The following is a 24,741-nucleotide window of genomic DNA, read 5'->3' on the forward strand; positions in this document are numbered from 1 at the left end:
CTTGTCTTACACCCTCCTTAATACGAGCACTTCGTTCTTGATCGTCCGCTCTTATTATTCCCTCTTGGTTGTTGTACATATTGCATATGACCCGTCTCTCCCTATAGCTTACCCCTACTTTTTTTCAGAATCTCGAACAGCTTGCACCATTTTATATTGTCGAACGCTTTTTCCAGGTCGACAAATCCTATGAAAGTGTCTTGATTTTTCTTTAGCCTTGCTTCCATTATTAGCCGTAACGTCAGAATTGCCTCTCTCGTCCCTTTACTTTTCCTAAAGCCAAACTGATCGTCACCAAGCGCATTCTCAATTTTCTTTTCCATTCTTCTGTATATTATTCTTGTAAGCAGCTTCGATGCATGAGCTGTTAAGCTGATTGAGCGATAATTCTCGCACTTGTCAGCTCTTGCTGTCTTCGCAATTATGTGGATGATGCTTTTCCGAAAGGCAGATGGTATATCGCCAGACTCATATATTCTACACACCAACGTGAATAGTCGTTTTGTTGCCACTTCCCCCAATGATTTTAGAAATTCTGATGGAATGTTATCTATCCCTTCTGCCTTATTTGACCGTAAGTCCTCCAAAGCTCTTTTAAATTCCGATTCTAATACTGGATCCCCTATCTCTACTAAATCGACTCCTGTTTCTTCTTCTATCACATCAGACAAATCTTCACCCTCATAGAGGCTTTCAATGTATTCTTTCCACCTATCTGCTCTCTCCTCTGCATTTAACAGTGGAATTGCCGTTGCACTCGTAATGTTACCGCCTTTGCTTTTAATGTTACCAAAGGTTGTTTTGACTTTCCTGTATGCTGAGTCTGTCCTTCCGACAATCATATCTTTTTTTTTTTTGATGTCTTCACATTTTTCCTGCAGCCATTTCGTCTTAGCTTCCCTGCACTTCCTATTTATTTCATTCCTCAGCGACTTGTTTTTATGTATTCCTGATTTTCCCGGAAGATGTTTGTACTTTCTCCCTTCATCAATTAACTGAAGTATTTCTTCTGATACCCATGGTTTCTTCGCACCTACCTTCTTTGTACCTATGTTTTCCTTCCCAACGTCTGTGATGGCCCTTTTTAGAGACGTCCATTCCTCTTAAACTGTACTGCCTACTGCGCTATTCTTTGAACAGGGTATTCGCTATTACTAGCTGAAACTTGTTACAGAACTCAATTAGTCTTTCTCCTCTTTCATTCCTTGTCCGAAGCCCATATTCTCCCGTAACCTTTTCTTCTACTCCTTCCCCTACAACTGCATTCCAGTCGCCCATGACTATTAGATTTTCGTCCCCCTCTACATACTGCATTACCCTTTCAATATCCTCATACACTTTCTCTATCTGTTCAGCTGCAGCTTGCGACGTCGGCATGTATACCTGAACTATCGTTGTCGGTGTTGGTCTGCTGTCGATTCTGATTAGAACAACCCGGTCACTGAACTGTTCACAGTAACACACCCTCTGCCCTACCTTCCTATTCATAACGAATCCTACACCTGTTATACCATTTTCTGCTGCTGTTGATATTACCCGATACTCATCTGACCAGAAATCCTTGTCTTCCTTCCACTTCACTTCACTGACCCCTACTATATCTAGATTGAGCCTTTGCATTTCCCTTTTCAGATTTTCTAGTTTCCCTACCACGTTCAAGCTTCTGACATTCCACGCCCCGACTCGTAGAACGTTATCCTTTCGTAGATTATTCAATCTTTTTCTCATGGTAACCTCCCCCTTGGCAGTCCCCTCCCAGATATCCGAATGGGGGACTATTCCGGAATCTTTTGCCAGTGGAGAGATCATCATGACACTTCTTCAATTACAGGCCACGTGTCCTGTGGATACACGTCACGTGTCTTTAATGCAGTGGTTTCCATTGCCTTCTGCATCCTCATGTCGTTGATCATTGCTGATTCTTCCGCCTTTAGGGGCAATTTCCCACCCCTAGGACAAGAGAGTGCCCTGAACCGCTATCCGCTCCTCCGCCCTCTTTGACAAGGCCGTTGGCAGAATGAGGCTGACTTCTTATGCCGGAAGTCTTCGGCCGCCAATGCTGATTATTTATCAAAATTTAGGCAGTGGCGGGGATCGAACCCGGGACCGAAGACGTCTTGGTTATGAATCAAAGACGCTACCCCTAGCATTTGAATATACCGCGTGGTTATAATTAAAGTGCAGCTACTCGCGGATGTCCAGTGTGAGCTGCAATTATCGTATAACAGCGAAAATTGGTAGATACGCTAAGGCGTTATCGCGGAACCGATTTACGCCGGAAAAAAATCGTTCCAATTTTGGCCACCAGTAGCAAATTTGGTGCTGTACACGTGCTGTCGACGTCTCCGATACTCACATTGAACAAATTATGTAAAGATGGTTAAACATACTCTTTTTCATTTGTTTGACCTTTACTGCCCTCGTCCCGTTCCTAACCTATTTCACGTGAACACATTTTTACACGTCTTCATTGCATTCACAGCACCAAATTTGCATCTGGTGACCAAAATTGGAACAATTTTTTTTCCCCAGCGTCAATCGGTTCCGCATGAACACATTAAAATATCTACCAAGTTTGTCTGCCATATGGTAATGATACTGGATCTCTGTGGGTAGCTGCACGTTAACTTTAACCACCCTGTACCTTGCTTGTATAATCAATACTGTTTTCAGTTTAATGAGATATATCGTACGTGATTAACAAAGTGCAGAAGACGATAATTACAATATCTAACTGAATAAGACTAAGAACAGAAAATATACCTAAGATTGTGATATCCGTGTACTCACCTGTTATATGATAAAATTTTAATTCACACTGATGTTCCCATTCCATCGTGGCGGACTGTTACAGCAACCGGTTCAAAAGTGTTTCAGAACTAAAACAGCCTCAGTTGCGAAATTATTTAATGTCAATTGAAGTTATATAATTTTGCAACCGTTCTGAAATCACACTGATGTGCCAAAACATTAAGTCTACTACCCACCCCGAGACTGAATGCTGCCTACTGGCGTTGTCGGCACGTGACGCTGCAACAGTATATACATGAAGCAGAGACGGATGGGCAATAATTCTAGCGGCAATGCGAGCCACAAAAGGGGAACTCCACTGCCATGAGCGACAAAAGCGAAGGCTACATTGTTTTCTTTTTTTTTCTTTCTTTCTTGTGGCCTTAGTCCCGCGTTACGCAGGGACGGCAGTGTTACTATTTACGGAGCATTGTTAGTTGCAAAGGGTGGCCGGATGCCCTTCCTGCCGCCATCCCGAACCCCCTATAACGAAAATAGTGTACCCCAGTAGTCTGCGTCTAATGTAAGCCATGTAACAGTGCAAACGTTTTAAAATGTCTGTGAAACGTGTAACTGATGCGAAACGTGGGGACCAGCCCGGTATTCACCATCGGGATGTGGAAAACCGCCTAAAAATCACATCCAGGCTGGCCGGAATACCGGCCCTCGTCATTAATCCGCTGGGCGGATTCTATCCAGAGCCGGTGCGCCTACCCGAGTCCAGGAAGCAGCTCATTAGCGCTCTCAGCTACCCTGATGGGTCAAAGGCTGCATTGTTTGTATGGTCCAGTATCTGAGAACGAGCTCATCGAGAAAGGTGAAGATTGTCGGCTGCTCGAGTGCTACTGTCGTGAGCATGCGTGGGAAGTGACTGATTGACGGTGAAACGAAGAGTAAGTGTTGGAGGAACATGTCTCATCACAGAACGTGGAGGTGGGAGGCTTGCTTCCTCTAGAAAGCAGGATAAACTGCGATCTTCGGCAGGTATGACGATGGAGCACAATGTCTGCGCAAACACATGTGCTCCGGAGCATGTGGTGTAGCGGACATTGATGAACATAGTGTTTCGCAGGTGATGACTTTACGTGTTCCCATGCCGACCCAGCGATATCGTCATTGCGATAATAGTGGACACGCGGTCATCGAGATTTGACTGTAGGTCGAAGGAAACGTGTAAACTGCTCGGATAAAAAAAAAATGAAATCATCGTATGGCATTGTTGGCCGGGAGTCCCCATTCGGGGATGTTCGGCCGCCGTATTGCAAGTCCTTTATAGTTGACGCCACTTCGGCGACTTGCGGGTCAATGATGATGAAAATGATGAAGGACGCGTAACACCCAGTCCCCTGCCGGGAACGAACCCGCTACGCTACGGAGGTGGACATCATTACATGCTCGGATAAATAAAGCTTCTTACACGAAATACCATACGTGAACGTTGTTGCGGACCACCTGCATCTCTTCGTGATTGGTGTCCTCTGTGATGGCGATGGCACCAAGAATTTTCAAATTTGTGTGAAATCTTATGGGACTTAACTGCTACGGTCATCAGTCCCTAAGCTTACACACTACTTAACCTAAATTATCCTAAGGACCAACACACATTCCCATCCCCGAGGGAGGACTCTAACCTCGGCCGGGACGAGCCGCACAATCCGTGACCGCTCGGCGATGGCACCTTCTAGGATAATAACTGACCGTGTCACTTCGCGAGAATCGTACGACGGTGGTTCGAGGCGGGCGGCAGCTTCACGTCGTAAGCAACTGGTCCGTAATTTGCGCTTACTGTGTCACATCTTTGTGGAAATCTGGTGACACACACATCCAAAATAAAGAGGACGTGTCAAATACATGCCATGCGGCATCGCTGCTCTATCACGTTTCAGAAGTGGGCCAGCAGGCTATTGACCAGCTGGTCAAATGGTTCAAATGGCTCAAATGGCTCTGAGCATTATGGGACTTAACTGCGGTGGTCATCAGTCCCCCAGAACTTAGAACTACTTAAACCTAACTAACCTAAGGACATCACACACATCCATGCCCGAGGCAGGATTCGAACCTGCGACCGTAGCAGCAGCGCGGCTCCGGACTGGAGCGCCTAGAACCGCTCGGCCACCACGGCCGGCCAGCTGGTCATAGTGGTTTGGCTCATGTGTGTTTATGCAGTGCATCTGGGGAATAAAGAACATTAAACGTATATTATACGGCCACAAGACTTTCTCCCAACACTCACAACTACATCCACACTTTCTGTGACCGATCTCTACATTTTTGGCTACTTAGCGTGTACGTAGGGAATTCGCTCTAACCGCGCGACCGCTACGGTCGCAGGTTCGAATGCTGCCTCGGGCATCGATGTGTGTGACGTTCTTAGGTTAGTTAGGTGCAAGTAGTTCTAAGTTATAGGGGACTGATGACCTCAGATGTTAAGTCCCATGGTGCTCAGAGCCAACACCGACCATTCCTACCTTGTATCATTATTGATGACGAGAAATGGTGTCTTGATGTTAACGTAAGGAAAAGAAGGAATTGTAAAGCCTAAACAAAGTAGCAAGTCCCCATTCAAAGACTTGCGCTCATTCGCAAAAGAGGATAGCTGATGGTACAGTGAAGTTTTGGTTTACTGCGCGATTTGCTTCCCCCACGTGTGGCCGTCACTCCTGACATTCACTGTCAACAACTGAGACGTCTTGCAGACGCAGTCCGATAACAACAATTGGGAATACTGCGTGAAGTGATTCTACTCCACGATAACGCTTCGCACGCATTCCGCTGGCCTGACAAAAAAACACTACCCACTTTCTTCACGTGAACGTGAAACCTTACATTTTTACCTTTTCCGCCCTCTAACGAAAACCCTCAAGGAACTTCTTTTCCGGATAAAAATAAGCTCCGAACATGGCTGGACGAGTTCTTCGCTTGAAAACCACGTGATCAGCAGTTGCAGAATGTACAAATAACCCCGGCGTTGGCAGACTGTAGTAAATAGTGAAGGAGATTATATTATTGATGACTAAAGTCTCTGTTACGTGTAGAAAAAGTGGTACACATATGGAACATAATTTTGTTTTTCGTTCATAAATTCCTCAGTTTTTCACATGAAGTAAACAAAATATGTGTAGCACATACTTTGGGCTATACACTGCCCTCCATGAGTTTGGAAACACCATGCTGCGTATTACAAGGGAGCAAGACGGAAGTGATCTATGTGAATTATTGGTTAGAAAACGGACTAGTAAAGTCAAATAACAGTTAATGATACGTACAGTATTGTACACTTAATTATTGTACATATACATACATACTGGAAAATACTAGTATTGCTCCGTTTTATGTAAACCGACGTTACCTGTCCAAGCAGCTCTACTGAACACGCCAGGTGGCGCGATTAGACCGCATGGCTATGTAGAGGTACGATGTATACATTTCTGTTCACTTGTAGTAGCGTTTGCATAAAGGTATAACACGCCGCGAAAGTAACTGAAAATGGCCACAAAGTGCCAGGTTCCTTATGAATCACGGGTAATGATAATCACTTTGCGCCAAGAAGGCAGTAGTGCCCGACAAATAGCAAAGAAACTGATGATTTCCATCAGCGGGGTTGTCAAAACCATACACCGGCATCGAGAAACAGGCTCATATGGAGATCGTCCTCGTTCAGGAGCACCCAGGAAAATACCAGAACACCAGGGAAAGTATTTGATAGTGACCAGTAAACGTAATAGATTAAAAACTGCCCGTGATTTGACTGCTGAACTAAACGCAACGAGGGATACACCGGTGAGTGAGTCAACAGTGAGACGACGCCTGGCAGACAACAACCCCCGAGGTTATGTAACAACAAGGAAACCACTGTTGTGCCCTGTTAAGAAGAAGAAAAGGCTTCAGTGGGATAAGACACACCAACAATGGACAGCGAGGGATTGGGAAAGAGTCTTATTCACTGATGAATCCAAGTTCGAAATATTTGGAAGTAAACGCCTCCAATGTTTACCCCGTTTACCCCATGAACGCTTGAATCCTCAGTGCGTGTTTTCAACTATAAAGCATGGAGGGGGTTCTGTGATTATATGGGGATACTTTGGAGGGCATAAAGTCAAAGATTTGGTGAAAATAAATGGAAAACTGAACCAAAAGGATTATCATGCCGTTCTCCAGTGACATGCTAAAACATCTGGTTTGCATCTGATTGGGAAGGGTTTGCCTTGCAGCAGGACAACGACCCGAAACATACGTCTTGCTTGTGTCAGAACTATGTGACGTCTCTTGAGGTTCGTAAAATACTGAAAAACATGGAATGGCCGCCCCCAATCCCCTGATTGTAAGCCAATCGATCTGCTATGGCATGAATTGGACAGGAGGATCCAAAACGGGAAATCATGAGTGGCTCACAATTGTGGGAGGTCCTGCAGCAAGAATGGAAATTAATTCCAACTGAAACCTTTTGCGAAACTGACGCAGCGCATGCCGAGAGTGTGCAAGGCAGAGATGAAAGCAAATGGTGATTATTTTGAGGAATCGAAAATTTAGTTGTTGCATCTTCCTATGTATTTTGTGAGCTTAATAAACATTTGGAAAACTAAATGCATTTTTATACTGTATTTCCTTTCTATTGTCTATAATTGCTAGGTGTTTCCAATCTTATGGTGGGTAGTGTATATTAATGCTCCCTCTATTTTCGAATATATACAACATTAGCAGCATTTCTAAATTAGGCTTAGCACGAAGTTTAATATGTTTCTCACTTCAGATTATAGGATACAAATATGGGATACTCAATTCGTTTTTCAAAATTTGTTGAAGTTAAAACAAATAATGGAAAATCTAATGATTCATTGTGAAAGAAAACACTATAAAGCATAATAACAGGACAGAAAAAGACGAAATATACCATGTCCAGTTATTAAATTCCTTACTCTAAATAATGTCACTTGCAGAAGTCACACGCACCACCCTTTACCGTAACGTGCACATTCAGTGTGTGCCCACATTTCGCACATTAGGCACATTACTGGTTCTTTCCCTGCCTCGTTTGGCGAAAATTTATCTGAGCAAATAGAGACAATACCCATCTTCATTAGTGAGTACACTGTTATCTGTAATGCTACTAAGGGTGGACGAATCATCTATCACACTAAAAACGTTATCTGCAGAATCAAATGATTATTGCTTCCTGGCTTTGATGGCCCCTGCTTCTTTGCCTCCGGTTCATCTGATGCAGTCGCTGATACTCCAAGAGATCTCTTGTATGGAGACAAGGTTAGGACTGCTGAAGGAGCTGCTTTTCTTGGCTTCGTTCATGGCGTCTTCTTTAATTGTGCAATATGTGAGACTTGTCAAGGTGTAATTTCAGATGTGGCAGCAAATGTTCCTTCCTCGACTTCAACCTGAGTCTTTGCATTTTTAGAATCCACAGCCCCAGCAGGTGGTTCATTGATTATTAGATAAATCCTCCATCATTCCTTCACTGCTGTCAATGAAATCTGCACTTATGAAAATATGAGCATTTAACGGATATATTCCTGTCACCCTAAGCCCATAACTTTGAGGTTCGCCGATGACATTGTAATTCTGTCAGAAACAGCAAAGGACTTGGAAGACCAGTTGAGCGGAATGCACAGTGTCTATAAAGGAGGGTATAAGATGAACATCAACAAAAGCAAAACAAGGATAATGGAATGTAGTCGAATTAAGTCGGGTGATGCTGAGGGAATCAGATTAGGAAATGAGACACTTAAAGCAGTAAAGGAGTTTTGCTATTTGGGGAGCAAAATAACTCATGATGATCGAAGTAGAGAGGATATAAAATGTAGACTGGCAATGGCAAGGAAAGCGTTTCTGAAGAAGAGAAATTTATTAACATCGAGTATAGATTTAAGTGTCAGGAAGTCGTTTCTGAAAGTATTTGTATGGAGTGTAGCCATGTATGGAAGTGAAACGTGGACGATAAATAGTATAGACAAGAAGAGAATAGAAGCTTTCGAAATGTGGTGCTACAGAAGAATGCTGAAGATTAGATGGGTAGATCACATAACTAATGAGGAGGTATTGAATAGAATTGGGGATATGAGGAGTTTGTGGCACAACTTGACTATAAGAAGGGATCAGTTGGTAGGACATGTTCTGAGGCATCAAGGGATCACCAATTTAGTACTGGAGGGCAGCGTGGAGGGTAAAAATCGTAGAGGGAGACCAAGAGATGAGTACACTAAGCAAATTCAGAAGGATGTAGGCTGCAGTACGTACTGGGAGATGAAGAAGCTTGCACAGGATAGAGTAGCATGGAGAGCTGCATCAAACCAGTCTCAGGACTGAAGACCACAACAACAACAACCCTAAGCCCACTAACTGTTATCGACCCTGCCTGGAATCTGAGGTAGACCTTCTCTTTGAGTTCGACGATGTCCGTGGTTCTTACGCGGTTATATCTTGTGGGGGGGGCATGTGGAGGCAGACACAAGGTTTTTACATTGTTTCGCTTGCGAAATTAAGAACATCCTGATTCCTGGAGTGACTCGTTTTCTTTTCTCTAACATTTTTAATTGTTATTTGCATAACAGACTCATCCCACTGCTTTGGAGCTCATGAAGTCATTTCTGAAGCAATTCCTGTAACTAAAACAGGTTGTGAGAGTAAGGTACAACTACGGAGTACTAGGATACAAATATGGAATACTAGTGTTTCATGTCAGTAATGCAGCCATCTTTAAATTCAGATACGCAAAGAAAATCGAAAATTAAACGCATATTGGCAACAAATGCGCCATTTTACGGCATAATGTATTAGATATAAGTCTGTTGACAAAAATATTAATAATATGTGTGTTATGACAAGAATGAAACTGAAAACCAGAAAGCTGCAAGAATTATGGCACCTAGTGAAATCGTTAAAATGCCTACACTCACTCGCAGTGGCTGCCAACTGTAATACGAATGCATCCCAAAGCCGTCTCAGTTGCTGAACGTACTATAGTTTTAAAGCAGCTAAAAAAGGTACAGCGCCTGTAAGGTGAGAAATCATAGTATTCCATATTCCTTACCCCTGTTCCACAATTGTATCTCTTCCTCTGTCTGTTACGTTTATTAAACTTATGGAAAAACACTACAAACTTACGCAGTAACCTAATACACTCCTGGAAATGGAAAAAAGAACACATTGACACCGGTGTGTCAGATCCACCATACTTGCTCCGGACACTGCGAGAGGGCTGTACAAGCAATGATCACATGCACGGTACAGCGGACACACCAGGAACCGCGGTGTTGGCCGTCGAATGGCGCTAGCTGCACAGCATTTGTGCACCGCCGCTGTCAGTGTCAGCCAGTTTGCCGTGGCATACGGAGCTCCATCGCAGTCTTTAACACTGGTAGCATGCCGCGACAGCGTGGACGTGAACCGTGTGTGCAGCTGACGGACTTTGAGCGAGGGCGTATAGCGGGCATGCGGGAGGCTGGGTGGACGTACCGCCGAATTGCTCAACACGTGGGGCGTGAGGTCTCCACAGTACATCGATGTTGTCGCCAGTGGTCGGCGAAGGTGCACGTGCCCGTCGATCTGGGACCGGACCGCAGCGACGCACGGATGCACGCCAAGACCGTAGGATCCTACGCAGTGCCGTAGGGGACCGCACCGCCACTTCCCAGCAAATTAGGGACACTGTTGCTCCTGGGGTATCGGCGAGGACCATTCGCAACCGTCTCCATGAAGCTGGGCTACGGTCCCGCACACCGTTAGGCCGTCTTCCGCTCACGCCCCAACATCGTGCAGCCCGCCTCCAGTGGTGTCGCGACAGGCGTGAATGGAGGGACGAATGGAGACGTGTCGTCTTCAGCGGTGAGAGTCGCTTCTGCCTTGGTGCCAATGATGGTCGTATGCGTGTTTGGCGCCGTGCAGGTGAGCGCCACAATCAGGACTGCATACGACCGAGGCACACAGGGCCAACACCCGGCATCATGGTGTGGGGAGCGATCTCCTACACTGGCCATACACCACTGGTGATCGTCGAGGGGACACTGAATAGTGCACGGTACATCCAAACCGTCATCGAACCCATCGTTCTACCATTCCTAGACCGGCAAGGGAACTTGCTGTTCCAACAGGACAATGCACGTCCGCATGTATCCCGTGCCACCCAACGTGCTCTAGAAAGTGTAAGTCAACTACCCTGGCCAGCAAGATCTCCGGATCTGTCCCCCATTGAGCATGTTTGGGACTGGATGAAGCGTCGTCTCACGCGGTCTGCACGTCCAGCACGAACGCTGGTCCAACTGAGGCGCCAGGTGCAAATGGCATGGCAAGCCGTTCCACAGGACTACATCCAGCATCTCTACGATCGTCTCCATGGGAGAATAGCAGCCTGCATTGCTGCGAAAGGTGGATATACACTGTACTACTGCCGACATTGTGCATGCTCTGTTGCCTGTGTCTATGTGCCTGTGGTTCTGTCAGTGTGATCATGTGATGTATCTGACCCCAGGAATGTGTCAATAAAGTTTCCCCTTCCTGGGACAATGAATTCACGGTGTTCTTATTTCAATTTCCAGGAGTGTATATACATATACAGCTAGAGAAACTGGTACACCTGCCTAATATCGTGTAGGACACCCCGAGAGAACGCAAAAGTTCCGCAACACGACGTGGTATGGACTCGGCTAATGCCTAATGTGGTACTAGAGGGAACTGACACCATAAATCCTGCAGGGCCGTCCATAAGTCCGTTGAATACGAGGGGATGGAGATCTCTTCTGCACAGCACGTTGAAAGGCATCCCAGATATGCTCAATAATTTTCAAGTCTAGGGAGTTTGGTGGCCATCGGAAGTGTTTAAATTCAGAAGAGTGTTCCTGGAGCAACTCTGTAGCAATTCTGGACGTGTGGGGTGTTGCATTGTCCTGCTGGAATTGCACAAGTTCGTCAGAATGCACAGTGGACATGAATGGATGCGGGTGGCCACACAGGATACTTTCGTACAGGTCACCTGTCGGAGTGCTATATAGACGTATCAGGGGTCGCATATGACTCGAGCTGCACATGCCCTACATCATTACAGAGCCTCCACCAACTTTAACAGTCCCCTGCTGACATGCAGGGTCTATGGATTCCTCAGGTTATCTCTGTTACGGCGTAAAGTCAAGCTCCGGCACGCCAATCGGGAACGAAAGAGCCGGGTGTGAGAAGAGGTCACCCAATCGTACGCTGACCGACCCCTCTCCAGGACGACAACGCGACAGCTGTGGGCCTTATGTGAAGAGGACGTAAGTGCCGCGACGGAATGGTAACGGCCACTGCTGTGTCTCACCGCCACTGCGCCGACTGCAGCACCACGTTCAAACTCACTTAATTCTTGACAACCTGCCATTGTAGGAGCATTAACCGATGTAACAACTGCGCCAGGTACTTGTTGCCTTATATAGGCGATGGCGACCGCAGTGCCATATTCTGCTTGTTTACATATCTCTCTATTTGGACACGCACGCCTATCTAGTTTTTTTGGCGCTTTAGTGTCTAATGTGTACTGAAATCACTTGTTTAGAAGAAAGTAGGCTACAACATTTTTCTGTCATAAAGAGTAATTGAGAAGCACTGTGTATGCGAGTAACGCATTATTGTGCAGATATCACAATACCATTACAATGGACGGGACTGGCTCTGAAATTAAAAATGGTAAACGTTGTTTTAATGACCGCAATACTGCAACCACAGTGGTTCTGCGAACACGCTTTGGCGTGAGAGGTAGTAGCAAGAATGTGCGCTCATTCGCTGCGCGTTCCATGATCGTTATTTCCTTTGATGTACGCAGTGCGAAATGCCGGTTACTTTGGCCTCAATTAACAAACATTCCATCAACATTTGATGGCATATTGGAATTGTACTTAGCGGATAATAACAAGTGTTCAATTCAGTTGCTAATTTATGTGTGGACTTCATAATTTCATAGTGTAGTGACCCGGATCGCAATAGGAATAATAAACTATTGCCTTTTTACCCGCACATTTGCCGAGAATAGCACTGTCACACACAGATTCGGCAGGAAAGGAATACATGGAAGACCCTAATTTGAAGAAAGTGCCTATTGTTGGGCGTGTTTCCAGACATCAGAAAAAGGAAACTTCCACAGTACTAGAGCGAGTCGTAGAAAGTGGAACAAAAGTACTGAAATTCGCACAACGATTAAGTGGGGATGTTGGGTAAAAATGCTGCACTTAGTTTGGCGCTAGATAGGAAATCTTCGTATATCGCTTCAAACTAGTCAGAAAACTAAAAATCTAGTACTTTTGTGCTAGTAATGGCATCTGCTACACCCAGTACATAATTATTAAATTTGTATGGCACAGTCGCAATGCTCATACTTCGCCATCATGGTCAGTAATCATATTGATTTATCTTTGTTGTGCCACAATTTTTATAGAAGTTATGAAATACTTCAATAAAAGTTCCAAATAGTTATCGGGTTCGCAGCCGTCGCTGCTCCTGACAAAATTCTCTGGATTCCGGCGCCACTTTGTTATTTCCTCGCTCTCCGGATTCTGGCTCTCTGCGTTTCCAGTGGAACATACAGGCTGACAGCACTTTCACCTCAGTGTTATCTTATTATTTATGCTTGAAATTGTTTCTCGAGGAATGGTGTTGGATTACTCTTAAACAGAAGTGCACCCTTGTAACTCAGCAAGCTTCAAGCATCGTCACTTTGGGAAAGCTAGAGCTGATATGTTTACGACGGTAGTGATAATTGCCCTGTCCCTACAATTAATTTTAGCTGCTGTTTTTACTCTGACATTAATAACCGCATGCTCAGTTAGAACAGGGACTACAAATGGATGTCACTGTATTTGTAACGACTACTTTCCAAAGCGCAGCTTCTTCGTAAGGTGCTGAAAGTGATAACTACTGAACTGGGATTATTCGTTGCAACAGCTGTGAGAGATGTTGAACTTCAGTGGGCTATGCGCTTATTAAGTAGCCGAGCATACACGTCCAATCAGGAGTGAAATAAGGCAGGGAGGTATCTATCTTCAAATGAGTCAAGTCTACTTACTGGAAGGCGACTGAGAGAAGTATACTTATATGAAGGAACTGTTGTTGAACATAACCGATTAAAACGCTTCGCCCACACACATTTATACGAGTTACCGCGGACTGGAGTTGCTCGAGGTAAATCATTGAATGAAGCTGGCTGAAGCTGCTTTTGCGCCAATGTTAAGTACGCTCTGCTAAGATCGGATATAAAAGGCGGAGAAAGAGACATCTATCCTGGATGAAGAACTATCTGAGCATGTGAGAAGATTTCAGCGACGTAAACCATCTGAAACAATTAGAATTGTCTCTCGCTTGACTAAAAAGACTGCTTACGGTAGAGCCTGGCCAGTTTCCGCGAAATAGTGGCTCCTTCAATTGACAAAGATAGACATTAGTTACGAGACTCATCTTTCGTATGGCATCACAGTTGAAGATTTGCTAATCGCATCACAGTTATGGGTGATAACAAGCCGTAAGTAGTTTTGCTCTGGATGACCATGATGTTCTAGAATAAGAGTTCGTTGGAAGTTGTGATCTGTGATGGAAATGATCTCATCGATTAATTGCTACTGGAAACCTCAGCAAACTTCCATGCTGGTTTTCGAACAGCCACTTGCGGTTTATCCGGTAGTAATTTGCTATTTAAGGTTCACCTTTTCCAACTTCAAAGAGGAGACTTCCTCCAGAAAATCATCCTTCCTGACGATTCTTCAGAATAATTCGTTCCTCTTGACTTCATATTTATCAGAGAAGCCCTTCTTTTTCTGTACTTTCTTATGTATCATAGTATGGGTCTGCCAGATAATCATAATTACCTAGGGAGTTGTAAAATCAAATTATGAATCAGCAAATATGTGCCCATACTGTAATTTTTGAGTTTATCACTTCAATTACATCATCTTCCCTTCTATTTATTTGAGGGTAATAGTAAATGCGACGTCCACCATATAAATGGAGTGGTATGTTTAATTGTAAGTCAGTCATATTTCCCGTTCAGTAGCCGGAAAATGTATATAAGAATTTTTCAAAGCAGTTCACTTTTAAAGAGAAAAGGAAAGAAGGTAGTATTCTCGTTAGGTAGAGTAGCTTGTCGTAAAAGAAAGTGCGACTTCGTAGTCTTTCCAGAAGTAGTAATTCTACACAGTCTCTTCGTGTTTGCTGTCGGGTAGTAAAATCGACTATATTATTTTAACCTCAATGGAACAAGTGACATAAGGGTCTGAAAGGACTAAATGGAATATCCGCCTGTAATAACGCTTTAAGGAGTAAACATACGGAAATACGGAAGCTATCAGGGAGGAGATATATCTATCTTTTTTGTGTCGTTAAGAGTAAGTCGCCGTTTTTCTGTCAGCTTGTTCTGAGCAAGTTTAGAAACTACTCTAGGAATTGTTATACTGTTCCCCCTAATAGGTTGATTGATTTACAAGTTGAGTTTAATGAAATACTTTATAAATATTTCGTGTAAACCGGCTGAACTATGATAAATTACTCCCCCCCCCCCCCCCCACGCCCTCACCCTCACACCTTTTGGGGCAGAAGGTGCTCCGTACTAGAGTTACGTGGCAGCGTATGCTTCAGTGTTGCGTGGCGGAGGTGGCAGAGGGTGCTTCAAACGACGTTGTGTGGCTAAGGGTTCTTTCATTTACATCTTCATACATACTCCTCAGGCCACCTTATGGAGCACGGAAGAGGGTATCTTGTAGCACTATTGTTTGTTTTCCTGTTATATATATATATATATATATTGTATGTTATGTTCCGTAGGACCAAATTGAGGTCCAAGTCTCCATGATCATGGAACGAGTCAGTACACCAAATTATAACAGAACAGTTGTGACAGGTAAAAATGAAACGTGTAGGAATACAATGCAGACGACAAGCTATAAGTTTAAATAAACATAGTCAACAACGTAACACGAATTAGCTTATTTGTTTTAATTTTTCCAAAAATGGTTCAAATGGCTCTGAGCACTATGGGACTCAACTGCTGTGGTCATCAGTCCCCTAGAACTTAGAACTACTTAAACCTAACTAACCTAAGGACATCACACACATCCATGCCCGAGGCAGGATTCGAACCTGCGACCGTAACAGTCGCACGGTTCCGGACTGCGCGCCTAGAACCGCGAGACCACCGCGGCCGGCTAATTTTTCCAGGAGATCGACAGAACAGAAGGAGTGAGCCATGAGAAAAACTCTTCAGTTTAGACTTTTAAGTGCGTGGATTACTGTTAAGATATTTGAATTCTTGTGGCAGTATACTGAAAATGGATGCAGCAGAATACTGCTCACCTTTTTGCACAAAAGTCAAGGTCGTGTGTTGCAAATGCAGACTTGATTTCTGCCTAGTATTTACTGAGTGATAGATGCTAATTCTTGGGAATAAGCTGATATTGTTTTGAACAAACGACATTAAAGAAAGAATGTATTGAGTGGGCAATGTAAGATTTCCCAGACCACTGAACAGGGTTCAACAAGAGGTTCGTGGACTTACACCATTCATTTCTCGAACCGCCCGTTTCTGAGCCAAAAATACCCTTTTTTAAGCAGAAGAGGTACCCCAAAAATAATACCATACGTCATAAGCGAATAAAAATAAGCAGAGTAGATTATTTTTCGTGTTGAACTATCAGCTATCTCACATACTGTTCAAATGATGAAGTATAATTTAGTTTCTGAACAATATCCTGCATATGGGTTTTCCACGCCAAGTTGAGCGAGGAAAAATTGACTATATTTATGCGTACGAACTCTAATTCGTGTGAAATGCACGTTGGTAGCAGAGAATCACTCCGCAGTCTACTTAAAATATCGATTTTCTAAATTTTCTAAATATTGTTCCGCGAACGATACCGATGTCCCGTTGCACAAGGTGCTTCGTACTGTTGTTGCGTAGCAGAGGGCGGGGTTAGCTGATTCTGGATTGGCGCTGGCTATGTCGCATAGCGGAGTGTGACTAGTATCATTGCTAAGTGGCTGAGAGTATATCGTACCGATATTGCGTGGCAGAGGGTGCTCTGTACCTATGCTGCGTGCCAGAGAGTGCTTGGTCCAACGTTTGAATTACACACGGTGCTTCGTAACTATGTTAGTGGCAGAGGATGCTTTTTAGCACACTGGATCCTGAAGTGTTGCGTGGTGAGGGGTTTTCGTACCAGCCCTATGGGGGCAGAGGGTATTTCATACCAATGATGTGGTGCACAGGTTGCTTCCTATCAGTTTTCTATGACAGAGGGTGCTTTCTAGCGTGGTACTGCCTACCAATGTTGCGTGGGAGAGGGTGCTCTCTACTGATGTTGCGATGTTCAGGTTGCTTCGTGTCAGTGTTCCGTGATACAGCTTACTCTGAACTGGCACAGGAAATATGTGCCAGCTTGCAGAACAGTGATTACATTCTTAACCACTCCGACATATTGCAAAGTTCTGTATATTGTATTATCCGTAATTTGGTTTTAATAATAAGCACAAATGAATATAACTGTGTTACGATTTATTAACAGAGTGGTAAATTCCTCCTATTACTATTATTTCAAGTGTTTATATGTTTATATGTTTATATGTTTCCAGCTAACTGAGCCGTTGAAGTAGACGGTTTCCTGACGTAATAACTGCGCGCCATTAGCGCGCTGTGAAATGTATTTTTACGTATTTTACAGGTCGAACCTGCAGTCATATTTTCTCTTTCAAGAAGTTCAGTTATCGTTGCTATTGTCTTGAAAACCATTTCTTGCACTACGATTTCATACTATCACAATCTTGAGGCATCAAGCTTTTCCGCTTACCAATGACACCTTCTGCTCTTGACTTTTAACAGAACGTGAAATTTCAGGTAATAGTTTTCATTGGACACAGCAGGAAGATCATTTTAATCATTAATCTAAAAAGTGCACAGCTTCATGTTATTCTTGTAATATTTCTCTTGTCAATGTGGTGAGTCCCACCTCTCGACACATTTCTATTCAAAAACAGCGTTTCATTTTTTACCGGCAAGTTGTGATACCGCTGGGACTGATTTCATAACTATGTTACATTCCACAATACTACCATCTTTTTATTTTTATGCAAAACTCCTATAACGAAGAACTTAAAGCTAAGCTTCTATAAAAACCAACATTTGTTTTCGTAACTACTCACATCCAGAGTCCACTACCTAAGCTAAATAAGGGAGTACTCAGTGAGGCAGGCGAAGATTTTCTTGTTGAGTTTTCTGGCGCCTGCCCTCCGTATTGGAAGGCGAAGATTACGAAAGAAGGACGACTGTAACTGTTTAATTAGCTGTCGAACTGTAAAAAGATACACTGAAGCGCCAAATAAACTGGTATAGGCATGCATATTCAAATACAGAGATATGTAAACAGGCACAATACGGCGCTGCGGTCGGCAACGCCTATATAAGAAAACAAGTGTCTCGCGCAGTTGTTAGATCGGTTACTGAAGGTACAATGGCAGTTTACCAAGATTTAAGTGAGTTTGAAGGTGGTGTTATAGTCGGCGCACAAGCGATGGGACATGATATTTCTGAGTTAGCGATGAACTGGGAATTTTCCCTTATGGCCATTTCACGAGTGTGCTGTGAATATAAGGAATCCGGTGAAACATCGTATCTCCGACATCCTGCAAGAATGGGACCAAGGACGACTGAACAGAATCGTTCAGCGTGACAAAAGGGCAACCCTTCCGCAAATTGCTGCAGATTTCGCTGCTGGACCATCAACCAGTGTGAGCTTGCGAACCATTCAATGAGAAATCATTGATATGGGCTTTCGAAGCAGAAGGCCCACTGGTGTACCCTTGATGACGGCACGAGACGAAGCTTTGCCTGTCACCTGGGTCCATCAAAACCGGCATTGGACTATTGACTATTGACTACTGGAATCATGTTGCCTGGTCGTACGAGTCTCCTTTCAAACTATATCGAGCGGATGGACGTGTACAGGTATGGAGACAACCTCATGAATCCATAGACCCTGCATGTCAGCAGGAGAGTGTCCTGGAACAGTGTCTTTGTAACGGAGTCAGACAGTTATATTATTAACAAGGGAAATTAATTCCAAATTTGAGTCTGCTATCTTACTGCATTTCAGTAAATGTACCTATAGACAACGCATGCGTGCTCAAAATCAAACATTTTTCGCCAAACCCATCTGCGGATACTAATAGAGAACACGACGCAAATTACAAGTCATCTGAAGATAGCACTGTCTTTCCTCTTTCTCGTTGTTTTATTCTTTCCTCGTCAGAGGCGAAGGTGGCTGTCTGCGACCCAACAAGTGGTTCTTCTGTCACAATCATGTATAGTTGTATAAACACTTATAAACCACTTAAAATTCATTGTTTTCAGTCATCAGTCTTCTGTCTGTTTTTATGCAGCCCTCCACAAATTCCTCTCCTGTGAAAACCTCTCCATCGCAGGGTAGCACTGGCACCATACAGGCTCGTCCAATACCACAGAACATATACTCGTGACGTCTTGAAACATGACTGTCACTCTGCTCTTTCTTCGTATCAATGTTTTCCATACGTTCCTTTCTTCCCAGACTCTGCGGAGAACTTCCTCATTCGTAAGTTTGTCAGTACACACAGTTTTCAGCATCCTTCTCTTGCACCACTCGTGAAACGCTTCGATCCTCTTCTGTTTCTGTTTCCCTATAGTCCATCATTCACTACCTTACGATCCAGTCCCAAGTTAAGACATCTGTTTGATATCGGTAGTCTTCTCTCGCCCAGGAATGCCCACTTTGCCCATGCTAGTCTGCTTTTAATGTTCTCGCCTAGCCTGTCACCGGTTTTTTTCTGTGATAGTAGCAGAATTCGTTAACTTACTCTACCTCGTGATCATCAATTTTGATGTTAAATTTCTCGCTGTTCACATCTCTGCCTCTTCGCATTCTTTGTCTTTTTCTGGTTTACTCACAGTCCATTTCTATACTCCTTAGATCGTTCATTCCATTCAATGGATTCTAAAATTCATCTTCACTTTCACCGAGGATAGCAGTGTCATTGGCTAATCTTATCACTGATATCTTTTCAACCTGAATTTTAATTCCATTCTTGAATTTTTTTTTATTAAAGCTTCTTTAATGTGTAGATTGAACAGCAGGGGCGAAAGGCTGCATACCTGTCACGGACACTTCTTAATGAGAGCACTTCGTTCTTCGCCTTCCAATTTTATTGTTCGTCCTTTGTACATATTGCATATTACCCTTCTTTCCCTAGTGCGTACTCCTATTTTACGTAGGATCTCGAACATCTTGCACTATCTTATATAATCGAACGGTTTTTTTTCGGTTGTCAAATCCTATGAGTGTGTCATGATTGTTCTTCAGTCCGCCGGCCGGGGTGGCCGAGCGGTTCTAGGTGCTACAGTCTGGAAACGCGCGACCGCTACGGTCTAGGATCGAATCCTGCCTCGGGCATGAATGTGTGTGGTGTCCTTAGGTTAGTTAGGTTTAAGTAGTTCTAAGTTCTAGGGGATTGATGACCTCAAAAATGAAGTCCCATAGTGCTCAGAGCCATTTTTTACTACATGGCTGACTTTGCGTCTCGAGTGCGTGAAATGGCGCAGCGGTTCTTTACAGTGTCAAAAAATTTATTTTGTTTTCCAGAACATCCATTTAAGAAGTATTGTTGTTTGTGTGCTGATGTCAAATTGAAATACGTGTGGTTTTACACGTGTAAATTTATCCACATTTTATTTTATGATAAAAATAGCGAAACACACCAAAATGAACTCAGTAACATAAAATGAGGTAAAATCGAATGACAGAGGTAGCGAATACGCTGATGCGGCCTTGGAAAACATTGATGATTTAGCTTGAAAAATGCAATTGAGGAAGTTATTTCACAAAACACCAGGCACACACCGTATCTATTCACTGCATTTTATCCTAAGTAACAAGCAGTGATGAATTCAAATGTCGAAATATTTTCATTACATGTACATGAAATATCAAATCTAATGTCATTTGAAATATCAACCTAGTTAACCTTCATGCGCTGGCACTAGAAATAGTCATGCGAGTGCACGCGCTGGCGGTCGGCCAACTGCCCGAGAGTTTTCATCGATATCTTGAGGTTTTCCGATTTTAAGGGTCATATTTCCATAAAATATCGACATAGGATATATCTCACAATATTGAAAACAAATTTGTAATCAAAATTATTCATTTAACAATGGAATACAAAAAGGAAGCCAAATACCCAAATGAAATATAAGAACATTTTTTTAATTGTAATGTTTTGGGAGTATATAGTGTAATACTTAAGACTAGAATTATTCACTGTCTTAACTCGTCACAAGAAAAGCTAATTTTGCTTTGAAAAAAGAATTTTTGATTGAAAATGACACAACATTTCTGTCAGATGAAAAATGCTGACCAGTCTGTATCCATTTCATTTTCGTTTTGAGGCTGACAACAATTATGGCACGTAACTGTCGTGGTTGAATGTCGTAGACAGACGTTTCTTCCACATTCACCGCATTCACGCTTTGTTTTTATATTCTTTTTTGAGCCACACCAATAACATATTACTCTCCTTGTAGGGGTTGATACAGCTGGATAAACTACGGCACTCTCTCTGTAATTTTCCAAAAATACTAACAAATCTTTTCGTAAATGCTTAAATTTAGCTCTTTCTTTCAGGTTTTCGCTCATCAGTTCCAAAGATAACACATGTAAGAATTGTCTTCTCGTTTTTTCTTTGATATTACCTGTGTTGAAGTGAAAAATGCGTAACGAATTTTTTTCTGCCAATTCAAGTAAGCGAAAAATATACAGGCAGGCCACCTTTGTGTTCCTCTTGATGTTGAAATTCTGGAGCACATGAGGTCTACAGTACCAACTCCACCTTTGGTTGGATTATAGTCTGTGATTTCTACATGTTTTTTCGTATCTTCATCAATGCATTGTGGAGAGCACTACTACAGCTTTCCTTTTTTTTTGTAATCATAGAAATCAAAGTCTTGTCATCTTGACAACCGAACATGTAGTCTCCTGCCACTGCATTTCCATTTACTGTCACAAATTCTGGGGGAATTTCTTTTTTATTTTTTCTCATTGTACCTAAAAAAGTGAGGCCTTTGCTAAGGAGGTATTCAGCCAACTGGTAACTTGAAAAATAATTATCATTTGTTACATTTATATTTGTTCCTTCTACGCATTCAACCATTCTAGCGACCAAGTCGTATGGTTTGTTGGAGAGTACGTTAGGGCCTGGCACTTGTTTTCCGCAGTACACTTCTAAATTATATGTATAAAAAGAGCGTGCATCACACAATGCATACATTTTCAACCCGTATTTGGCTGGTTTTTGAGACATGTACTGGATTAATGAACATCGTCCTCTAAACGCAACCAACATCTCATCAGCAGTGACAAATTTCCCTAAACTGAATGATTTTTGGCCGTTAGCAATGAAAGAAGACAAAATTTCTCGTATAGGAACAAGTTTGTCCGTTGCTTGACGTTCCAATATCGTGTTTAGGTCAGCAAATCTTATAGCTCGTAGCAAAAATCTAAATCTATTTAGGCTGAAATTTGCTGGCAAAATTGTCAGACCTGTTCCATTGCTATTGAAATACTCAGAGAAATTTGCTCGGTTTCCTCTTTTGACCTCAATCAAAAACATAGCACCAAACAATGTTAGCATTTCAGCCGTAGTTTTCGGCTTATAATCCCTTTCACGTACTTCCTTCTGTCAGTGCTTGACGAGCCAAATTTTTCTTTCATTATAAATATTCGTGTCCCCTACGATCCCTTCTACCATTTCGGGCGTTATTATACACTGAAAACTTTCCAGTCGAGTTTCACATTATCTGGCTTGTCCTCCAGGAACTGGTAGAATTTTGACTATATTTTTTGACTTTGATTTTGTGCTGATAATATTGGTACTACTAGCCCAAATAGTTTCCATGTCCTTACCTATATAAAATCTGATGTCATTTGTCGGTAGCTCCTGTTGATCTATGTCATTTTCTCCCCCGTTTTCCAAATCAATTTCCGACCCACTTTGATGTATATCATATTCAATCCCTTCTTGTTCATAATCTCCGTCATCGGAAACGTCATCTTCTAGGGATTCCTCATGGCCTTTCCCCTCTGCTTCCTCGCTCTCCAATTCAGCCAAGATTCTATGTATGTCATCAGTCGTAAGGTTTCGTCGTTCCGTTTAAAAAATAAAAATAATTGTTACTTTTGCCATCAGAAATTTCTTAGAATGACGAAGTGCCAAAGTAGAAAGAAAATCAGAATTTGTGAATGGCAAAATTTATAGAAAGTAATGCACATTCAGTAGAGAATTGGAAGAGTCAATAAAATCGAGGAATTATAGGGGAATTATAGAAAGAAATACTTACATTCAGAAGTAGACGAGTAGAACAAAGTCTCGTAAGCGCTCGCAAGGGGGTATCTGACCGTTTTTGTAAGTGCCGTAAGCGCTTGCAAGGCGGTAAACTGACCACCGAACGTGTTCGGATCTATTTGAACTTGTCCTGAGAGGCAGAGAGGTGCGACTTGGACGAACTTTGAGCAGCATCTGTCGGAAAAAGGTGCAACTAGAGAATACATGTCCCTCCCGCCGCCTCGTTACCTTTCTGGAGTAAGTATGGCGCGAAATTGCAAAAAGGCGGTCACTTCACCGCCAGCGCGAGCGCGTGAAGGTTAAATGAATGTCATCTAAGCTGCGTTACATGTAATCTAACCATAAAAAGGTTAAATAAAGTGAATGCTATGTTGGCTAATCAACAACCAGTGTCCTCTGAGATGTCGACTAAAAATAGTGAAAGATTATATTCACAACTGTCCTATGCAGTGCAGCTGTCTTCTCAGGAAGATGATTAGGAAGAAACAGGTAAAACGGAATTAGACCTTCTGAAACCGCCTTGAGTAAAGATTTGCGAGATTGGTGAAATACGGTCACGTCAGCATCATTAGCACAGATCAGGAGGTATTTGCTGTTAAGCAGATCGTTCTTGACATACCATCCTCTGTTGTTGGAACAAGCGATGATAATATTTGTCCTCAACACATAGTGTAATGCACAGAGACAGAACAAACCATGCAGGTATCTCACCTAGCCACATATCTTACGAGGTGGGACAGCCCCTTATTTTCATTAAATGAAAGCTTATTCCAAAATAAAGTAATGGGTATTCACATTCAGTGTGACAACACTAACAATAGTAGTACTGATGATGCAAAGTACCCTCCACCACGTGTGCAAGTTAATTCATAGTAGAACAGAAGACTGCAATCCTGTGAGACGGCCTTGGTGGCCGAGCGGTTCTAGGCGCTTCAGTCCGGAACCGCATGACTGCTACGGTCGCAGGTTCGAATCCTCCCTCGGTCATGGATGTGTGTGATGTCCTTAGGTTGGTTAGGTTTAAGTAGTTCTAAGTTCTAGGGGACTGATGACCACAGATGTTAAGTCCCATAGTGCTCAGAGCCATTTTTGACAGAGCACTGTCGGGATAATAATAGCAACAACCATCTGTGGAATCTGCGAAAGGAAAACTGCATCATCCAAACTGGAGCCATACTAATATCCAAGAAGGTCCTGTACAAAATTATACAACTTACACAAACTGGCGAACACACAATCACGCCGTAAATATTTTTGAGCTGGCAGAAGAAACCCAGGTCAAAACGACCAGTACAACAAACTAAATTAGGCTTCATTACACCCTCCAATTTCGATCGAGGGATGGAGTGTGGACAAAAGAAGTAATACGGTAAATCTGCTGCGATGTAACAATGCCACGGATATAAGGACGAATTAACTGCTGACCGCTACAGATACCATGATCATAGCAAAGAAATAGTTAGAGCTACTGTTTATGCTATTGTAGGGAAAGTGCCGACTACAGATCTTCTCGGAACGAGTGCTATGGTGAAAGTAATGTCAGCCAGTTTATTTAGTAATATTCGTGAGATT

Source organism: Schistocerca nitens, chromosome 8 (genome assembly GCF_023898315.1).
Source record: "Schistocerca nitens isolate TAMUIC-IGC-003100 chromosome 8, iqSchNite1.1, whole genome shotgun sequence".
NCBI lineage: Eukaryota > Metazoa > Arthropoda > Insecta > Orthoptera > Acrididae > Schistocerca > Schistocerca nitens.